The sequence below is a fragment of the Schistocerca nitens genome, chromosome 5 (genome assembly GCF_023898315.1).
Source record: "Schistocerca nitens isolate TAMUIC-IGC-003100 chromosome 5, iqSchNite1.1, whole genome shotgun sequence".
NCBI lineage: Eukaryota > Metazoa > Arthropoda > Insecta > Orthoptera > Acrididae > Schistocerca > Schistocerca nitens.
The window spans coordinates 572071174-572079693 of NC_064618.1; the positions used below are offsets into that span (position 1 = coordinate 572071174).

The window sequence follows — 8520 nt, forward strand, 5'->3', positions numbered from 1 at the left end:
CCGTCAACTGCACATACGGTTCACGTCCACGTTGTCGCGGCATGCTACCAGTGTTAAAGACTGCGATGGAGCTCCGTATGTCACGGCAAACTGGCTGACACTGACGGCGTCGGTGCACAAACGCTGCGCAGCTAGCGCCATTCGACGGCCAACACCGCGGTTCCTGGTGTGTCCGCTGTGCCGTGCGTATGATCATTGCTTGTACAGCCCTCTCGCAGTGTCCGGAGCAAGTATGGTGGGTCTGACACACCGGTGTCAATGTGTTCTTTTTTCCATTTCCAGGAGTGTAGATCAGGCATGCACTACACGCAGGAAGCGGCTACTACAGTAGCGGAGTACGTGTGGCGTTCACATGGGACTTTTTTTAGGTTAGAAGACCCCTTGCATGGGGTCAAACACGATTTGCTTGTTAAGTTAGCCACAGTGACCTCAGAGAATCTTGGTCCTTTCAAGTCAGATAGAAAAGATCAATATGATTTTAGTAAACTGCAGGAGCATCCAAGGAAAGGTCCCAGAATTAGTATCGCTTATTGAAGGTTATAATGCACAGATAGTTGGTTGAAGCCGGACGTCAATGACAACGAAATCCCAAGTTCAGACTGGAATGTTTATCGTAAGGATAGGTTAGTCGCCAAGGGTAGCGGCGTGTTTATTGCAGTAAAAAATTCGATAAAATCTAGCGAGGTTATCACGGATTCCGAATGTGAATTAATCTGGGTGAAATTGAGTATCAAAGAACGGCCAAAAATGCTGATCGAATGCTTTTATAGGCCACCTAGGTCAGAATCTGTAGTTGTAGACCGCTTCATACAGAACTTACAGAATATCATTAGTAATTTTCCTGATCATGCCGTTGTAATAGGGGGTCACTTCAACTTGCCAGGTATAGATTGGGAGTGTTATGCCATCAAAACTAGTGCCAGAGACAGGGAATCGTGTGGCGTTGTTCTGGATGTCTTGTCCGAAAATTACCTTGAGCAGATAGAGAACCAATTCTTGAGGGTAACGTCTTAGACCACCTGGTGACAAACATACCTGAACTTATCGAATCAGTTAACGCAGAGGAAGGTATCAGTGATCATAAGGCTGTGACAGCGTCTATGACGACGGGTCCTACAAGGAATGTTAAGAAAGTTAGGAAGATATATTTGCTTATCAAGGGCGACAGAATATACATTTCAGAATATCTCAGCAGTCAGCATCAAATATTCGGTGATGAGTACGAAGATGTGGAGAACAAATAGGAAAAATTCAAAGGCATCGTTCAATATGCCCTAGACAAGTATGTTCAGAGTAAACTTTTAAGGAATGGGAAAGATCCACCATGGTTTAATAGCCGTGTTACAAAAGCGCTACTTAAACAAAGAGCACTTCATCTCAGATTCATGAGAAGTGAAAACCTAGCTGACAAAAAAGCTGAACGAAGCGAAAATAAGCGTAAGGAGAGCGAGAGAAGCGTTCAGTGATGTCGAAAGTAAGATGTTGTCAAATGATGTGAGTAAAAACCGTAAGAGATTTTGGTCGAATGTAAAATCAGTAAGTGGGTCAATATCATCTGTTCGTTCTCTCAGCGACCACACTGGCACCGAAATAGAATATAACAGAGAGAAGGCCGAAATACTGAATTCAGTCTTCTGAAGTTGTTTCACCGCAGAAGATCGTAACACTGTCCCTCCTTTCAATCGTCGTGCGGACGTCGCAATGGCAGATATTGAGATAACCGATTGAGGAACTGAAAAGCAGCTACAATCGCTTAGTAGTGGAAAGGCTTCAGGAGCATATAAGATCCTATAAAGATTGTGCGAAAGAACTTGCTCCCCTTCTAGCATTAATTTATCGTAGATCGCTTGAGCAACCAAAGGTACCTAACGACTGGAAAAAAGTGCAGGTCATTCCTGTTTTTAAGAAAGGCCGTAAGACAGATCCACACAATTATAGACATATATCGTGACGTCAATCTGTTGTAGAATTATGGAACTTGTTTTATGCTAAATAATTATGACGTTCTTGGTAAATGAACAGCTACTCTGTAAAAATCAACATGGATTCCGCAAACAAAGATCCTGCGAAACTCGGCTCGCTCTGTTCCTCCATGAGATCCACAGCGCAGTTGACAACGGCGCTCAAGCTGATGCCGTGTTCCTTGATTTTAGTAAGGCATTGGCACCGTCCCGCATTGCCGTTTAATGAAGAAAAAAAAAAGCTTACGGAGTATCAGAGCAGAGCTGCGATTGGATTGAAGACTTTCTTGCAGATAGAACCCAAATTCGGAGATAAGCAAGCATCAGAGTGCAAGAAAGCGCAGCATGGCGTCGATCGAAATAAGGATGTTCAACATTTTGTAAACGGCAATAAAGGTTTCCAAAAGCAAGGCTTGCAATCCTGTACGTAGTCTGAGTTACCTCCCATAATCTCATCCGTCAGGAGAGAACATACCGACGAGGTGTTTAACTAAATGTTAGTACAGAATAGCGCTGTTCTGTGCCGAGAGTATAGCCGAGCCCAGTGGAAAAGGGACACATGCCACCTGCGCAGTGATTTTGTGATTTTGGTACAGGAACATCTAGTATCGTAGGCGGGAACTTCTAGCACAGTGGCATGTTCCAGTTCCTTTAAAGATAGCATATTTGCTGTTATTCAAGACTGACACATTCCTAGTGGAAGAGGCCCATGCCAATAATGTCTCATGAGTTGGTTTGTCTCATTGGTTAACTTGGTTTCGGAAAGCCAATCAGAAAGTTTCTCAGACGTTATGTTTCCAAGATGGCGGCAATAGGTGTTGCTATTAATATTACTCACGAAGAAAATGCAACATTACATGTAAAAAAAAAAATTCGCAAAGAAAATAAGTGGAAAGATAATGACAGGATGAGGTTAAGAAACAATGGAAAAGAATATAAATCCAAAAAAAATAAGATTGTGCCCGAGAAAGTGTTTCGTAGTGCCAGAGATCCATGCTACAGTTTCTGCAAAAACTAAACACTAAATGATGAACAGGAGGAGGCGACATTTGAGTTTTATCGGCTGGGAGATTATAAAGTGCAAAATGCTTATTTGAATTAGTGCGGCCTAATAACTGCAAAAAAGTGCATCCAAAAAAAGGTTCCAACAGTAAGCCAGGGGAAAGTTTCTTTCAGGTATTTTATTCGTGACACTCCAGTTACTGACGTAACTCAAATGAGGCAAAACAGGATGGTGGTGATACTCTTGTTTTCTACATGGACTTACAACAAGCATTCCAAACACCATGTATTTCGATGGAAACAGTTTTTTCATAAGAGACGACTCTGGATACACAATTTCTGTATTCACCGTTGTAGTGATAAGGCAGAGATGTGTGTCTGGTCCGAGAATGTTGCGTCTACAGAGGTCGATCAAGTAGCTAGCCGCGTTTTAAAGGCTTTAGATATGGTGAAGAAAGAATGTCATCTAAGGCACATCATTTACTGATTCGTGTGTTGGACAAAATAAAAACTATATTATCCTAGGTGTGTGTTTGTACCTCCTAAATAAAAATGTTTTGATGCTGTTGAGCACAAATTTCTCCTCCATAGTCACATGTTCCTGCCATGTGACTGGGATTTTGGAGTTACTGTGAAGCTGAAAAGAAAGACACAGGCTGTGGACTCTCCAGCAAAACGGGTTGAACTTATAAAAAGAGCAAGCAAAAGAACCCATTCATTGTGGTTGAAATGAAGAAAGACGACTTCGTGTCTTTATCGTCTACATTGAACAGCATCGTCAGTCGTAGCGTTACTGTTGACAAAAAGCCTGCATACATCAGAAATCCAATTAGTGCGCGGCGAACATTCTGTATTTATCAAATATTCACACAAACTGAGAAGCCTGTGCTAGTTAGTTTACAGAAGTGTCGTGGACGATTTACGAAACTTGCAGACTGCCAGTTAGTTCCTAAGTACATAAATGGACGTTAAATTATGGCAGCAAAGTTAAAGGACCTTCAAAGCTTACTGCAATTTGCGCCTCCAATATATTCAAGTTTCTGTCAATCAGTGATAAGTGATGGTAGTGACGATACACTGGAACAGGAAAACATTGATGAGGAGTTTGACTACCAATGACGTGCTATGTAATGTTTACATGTGAAGGATTTAATTTTCTGTACTTTCGATTGTAATAAAGTGGCCTAATATTTAACAGTATTTGCAATACTCCATCTAGTCATTGCGACAATTGTCGGTATCACAGCAGGAGTTCACATTACGATACAAAATCATATTTCCTTAAGTCTCATTTCCTGACGCAACATACTCTGGTGGCATGTGCCCCTTTTCCACTGGGCACCGCGTAGTGGGTACACTAGCAGGCAGGTACACTTGTGAACGTGTTGGACAAACCAACGACAGTGGATAAAATGGAATCGTCAGTTCGTGTGGAAACTTGAGTTGATATTGTCGATCAGTCACGCTAGGATTTTCCTTCTCCAAGAATCATTATTCTTGAGCGTAAACATGTTCCATAATTCTACAACAGATTGTCAGCTAACGTGCCGCGGGAACTGCGAAATCCACAGCTGCAGACGTCTCTGCACTTGAAACGATACATTAGTGAACGCTTTAGTTTCTATCTGCAGTATTTGGGCTATATCGGGTGCGCTTTCACCGTGGCACGTTTGTAGACTTCGCATCAGTTCATTCCAACATGCAACAGCAAGTTGGGGGTAAGACTCTGTGCGCGAAAATGAGCGTGTTAACTGGCGCACCTCTTAGACTTATTACCGCCAGAAAAATTCATTTCTGAGCGTTTATTCTTTGTTAAAACAATTAGTTCACAACACTCTGATATCTATATACACTACTGGCCATTAAAATTGTTACACCACGATGATGACGTGCTACAGACGGGATATTTAACCGACTGGAAGATGATGCTGTGATATGCAAATGATTAGATTTTCAGAGCATTCACACAAGGTTGGCACCGGTGGCGACACCTACAACGTGCTCACATGAGGAAAGTTTCCAACCGATTTATCATACACAAACAGCAGTTGACCGGCGTTGCCTGGTGAAACGTTGTTGTGATGCCTCGTGTAAGGAGGAGAAATGCGTACCATCACGTTTCCGACTTTGATAAAGGTCGGATTGTAGCCTATCGCGATTGCGGTTTATCGTATCGCGACAATGCTGCTCGCGTTGGTAGAGATCCAATGACTGTTAGCAGAATATGGAATCGGTGGGTTCAGGAGGGTAATACGGAACGCCGTGCTGGATCCCATCGGCCTCGTATCACTACCAGTCGAGATGACAGGCATCTTATCCGCATGGCTGTAACGGATCATGTAGCCACGTCTCGATCCCCGAGTCAACAGATGGGGACGTTTGCAAGACAACCATCTGCACGAACAGTTCGACGTCGGTTGCAGCAGCATGGACTATCAGCTCGGAGACCATGGCTGCGGTTACCCTTGACGCTGCATCACAGACAGGAGCGCCTGCGATGGTGTACTCCACGACGAACCTGGGTGCACAAATGGCAAAGCGTCATTTTTCCGGATGAACCCAGGTTCTGTTTACAGCATCGTGATGGCCGCATCCGTGTTTGGAGACATCGCGGTGAACGCACATTGGAAGCGTGTATTCGTCATTGCCATACTGGCGTATCACCCAGCTTGATGGTATGGGGTGCCAAGGGTTACAGGTCTCGGTCACCTCTTGTTCGCATTGACGGCACTTTGAACAGTGGACGTTACATTTCAGATATGTTACGACCCGTGACTCTACCCAACATTCGATCCCTGCGAAACCCTACATTTCAGCAGGATAATGCACGACCGCATGTTGCAGGTCTTGTTAGGGCCTTTCTGGATACAGAAAATGTTAGACTGCTGCCCTGGCCAGCACATTCTCCAGATCTCTCACCAATTGAAAACGTCTGGTCAATGGTGGCCGAGCAACTGGCTCGTCACAATACGCTAGTCACTACTCTTGATGAAATGTGGTAACGTGTTGAAGTTGCATGGGCAGCTGTACCTGTACACGCCATCCAAGCTCTGTTTGACTCAATGCCCAGGCGTATCAAGGTCATTATTATGGCCAGAGGTGGTTGTTCTGGGTACTAATTTCTCAGGATCTATGAACCCAAATTGCGTGAAAATGCAATCATATGTCAGTTCTAGTATAATGTATTTGACCAATGAATACCCGTTTATGATCTGCATTTCTTCTTGGTGTAGCAATTTTAATGGCCAGTAGTGTAATTTCGGCCCTAAAGTTGAGACGCCATATGCACCATTGAGAGAAGCAGCGTAGTGATAAGACCCTGGGCTCACTTTAGGAGGACAGCGATTCAGTTCCTTATCTAGTTATCCAGATTTAATTTTCGCAGTTTCCCCACTTATCTTTGATACACTGGGATGGCTCCTCTGGAAGGGAGGCGACTGTTTTCCGCCACAAATTTTACCTCTTGCTCTTTGTAATGGCCTTTACGTCGAAAGAACGTTAACCCAAACTTTCTTCCTTTTTTGGTTTCCGTACCTCAGTCGATACTGGTTTATTTGCCTGTCTGTTAAAAACCAATTTTCTCAGGAATAGGTGGACGTAGCAAGTTGAAATATCTCACATAGTAAGATCTACGTTCCGTTGGCGGTGTGAAAGACTGAAGCTTCTAAGCCAAGACATGGCCTGACGCGAATTCTGTTACTCGCAAACTTTCAAGACCTACAGCGGCACTTAACCGTTGGACTAGAATCATGAAAGTCGGCTATAAGCAAGATTTTACGGTACAATCAAAGGAAAAAATCCGTAAACTGAATTTTTAACCATCACATGAGTCATTTGTCATCCATTTGAGTCCGTACGTACGTCACGCCCCTTTTTCTCAGGAACGGCTAGACATACCAAGTCACAATTTGTCACAAACGGTCTAAGGTTCCTTGGTCTAGTAAGAAACGGAAGCTTCTAAGTGAATGAAATGAAAAGATACGGCGCTTTACGTCACATTCTGATACACGCAAATTCTCATCAAAACTTAGAGGGTATCTCCCGTTGATCTAGAATCATGAAATTTGGCAAGAAGCAAGGTTTCATAGAACAAAGGAAAAAAATTCCAAAGTTGTTAATTTAACTATCACACAAAATAAATATTTCTTTTCGTGTGTTACTAGAGTCCAAAATTAGAACGTCGACAGGCTTGTAATTGCAAGGACCGCCGATATCTTGCCAGTATCAATGTCGATAACAGGCAAACATCGTAGAGATTCTCGATTTCCGGTGTGGATAAACTGTCTGTATACATTAGTTTGCACGGAACCCTCAGAGCGGCGCAATTTCTCCTCGCGCTTGGTTAATTTTTTAAAATCAGTTACTAACATTTCTAAAGGAAATGAAGCACCAGTACAAAAGTGTACAGATTACTTTGTTTGTACTAAGGCGTCCCTTCTTCCATGACCACTGACACAGAAAACAAAATACCCCAAGTTACGATTTGTGGACACGTGTTTCCGTTGGCTGACTGCCTGTAGCTGCCAGTGATAAGATTCAGAGGATGCAGATAATTTTCCCAAAGGCACAGCTACGTTCCTTGCTATAGCAACCACGAAGAACTCCAACTGAGACTACAGGTCCGTCGCGTATGTGACGTCACATTCAGATAATAACGTTCTGTGGCTCGATGGTGAGGCGCAAGTATTAAAACTGGACGCCACTTTAGCGAATTGTGTGTGTCTGATCTGCCCACCACCTAACAGTGGAATTGATTTGCCAGCGTTTCCAAAAGACTTAGTTTTCGTGGCAGAGAATATAAAGTGTTACAAAAAATCGCTTAACGTAGTTACCCTTTGGCACAAGATTTTATTTTCTCTCGGAAATTAAAAAAAACTATATACTATACAGAATTAGTTGGAGCCAGTTGCCTATACTAAATACCCATACCCACTTAGTGTGGCATGAAAATCAGGACCAATTAAGCAGTATATATGAACTCTAAAATATTAAATTCAAATTGAATTTTCATATGCCGTTATAAAATGCGCGTTTCTGTTTTAATCTCTCGTAGAAATATAACCACCTGACAGAATTTTCACATTTTTACTCGATTCCTAGTTTCCACTGCGTTGAAAGTGTGCTGTTGAAGGGAGTATTTCCATTATAAATGAAGGAAATCGGAACGAAAAAGTGGAAACAAAAGAAAAGGTAACGCTTTTATGGATTCTAACTTAAAACACTGTAACAGTTACGTCACAACGGGTCTTATCAGCAGCAGTAAATTTTTGATACTGTTCTAATAGCTGTATCACTCGATCTGTAAATAAAGAAATGAGTTACTGTTTCTGGCATTTTTGTGTACTTGCTGCTACAGAGACAGGCGTGGCCTTGGGCATGCAGAAGTAAGCACACGTAATTGGTTTCTCCTCTGCGTGCAACTCTGAATGCGCTCGTAGTGCCTTTGAGGAGTTATGTAATTCAGTTGCTGACAAATGTCGTCGAAATGTCCGCACCAACCAGCATGTACTTCGGTTTTTGGTCTGATGCGACCCGTCACGATTTCCTCCCTTCAAAC

The 8520-nt window shown here is 42.8% G+C and overlaps 1 protein-coding gene across 1 annotated transcript in view; it reads left to right on the forward strand.

The window, feature by feature from the left end:
- Positions 1–8520, forward strand: part of LOC126260263 (UDP-glucosyltransferase 2-like) — a 159259-nt gene that overhangs the window by 12477 nt on the left and 138262 nt on the right. The gene's annotated exons all lie outside the window — the stretch shown is intronic.